At 41.5% G+C, this 882-nt stretch overlaps 1 non-coding gene across 1 annotated transcript; it reads left to right on the top strand.

Moving 5' to 3' along the window:
• The first annotated feature begins 228 nt into the window (after positions 1-228).
• trnan-guu (transfer RNA asparagine (anticodon GUU)) lies at positions 229-310 on the top strand. Its single transcript has one exon. It is a non-coding gene; the product is annotated as a tRNA-Asn (tRNA).
• The last annotated feature ends 572 nt before the right edge of the window (positions 311-882 follow it).

Genomic DNA, 882 nt, shown 5'->3' with positions numbered 1-882 from the left:
TCAGGTGTCTGAGTGATGTTAATCATGATGTGATGAAATGATTGTATGTTCCAGTCTTTCCGTGGTTGGTTTTCACACTGAGTAGAAACGTGTTGGACATGGTCTGGAAATGTTTCACACCGCTCCATTCCCAACTTCATTGACTGACAGAAGATATATTTCCATCATTGCACAGCTGGCTGCATAGCCAGAAACTGTGCTGAAGGTGACAGCTATGCCTCTACAGCTGACAAGGTGGCCGAGAGGTTAAGGTGATGGGCTGTTAATCCATTGTGCTGTGCACACGTGGGATCGAATCCCATCCTTGTCGCTAGTTTATGAACTGTTTAGTGTATTGTTTATGTTGGGGGAGTTTATGTGTGATGTCAGCCTCGAAACCTGTTCTTGTCAATGTCCAGACAGTGATTCCAGAATTTGTTCTACTTATTTAAAATTGAGACAGACAATTGGAATTCTTCACTCAAACTGCACTGGAATGAAGATCAAATAGGGATCACGAAACGGAGCAGGATTTTTCCTCCCCTCCTTCCTTCCATCTTTACTTTCTCTGGATTTGCGCCAAGTGAAAGACAAATGGGAAAAGCAAATGGCGAGGGAGCAGATGCTGAAAATTATCCTTTGGCAAGAAATTTATTTTCAAATCTTCTTGATAGATTAAGTGAGTGAGCAATGCTTTGGCAGATGGAGTTTAAAATGAGGGGTCATCTACTACCTACGATAGATCAGAGTGTTTTTTTGTAAGAGGTGAGATGTTAGAAACGGCGGAGGAGCAGAGACCCGAATACTGAATTAATAAAAGCTAGTGGACTGGTAGAAAATAATGAGAAAAGTGAACAGTATATGAAGATTGGAACTCATGTTGCAGTGATATAAAGCTCTGTG

Source organism: Heterodontus francisci, unplaced genomic scaffold (assembly GCF_036365525.1).
Source record: "Heterodontus francisci isolate sHetFra1 unplaced genomic scaffold, sHetFra1.hap1 HAP1_SCAFFOLD_174, whole genome shotgun sequence".
NCBI classification, from domain to species: domain Eukaryota; kingdom Metazoa; phylum Chordata; class Chondrichthyes; order Heterodontiformes; family Heterodontidae; genus Heterodontus; species Heterodontus francisci.
The sequence above is the reverse complement of the archived record's forward strand: the minus strand, read 5'-3'. Positions and strand labels throughout refer to the sequence as shown.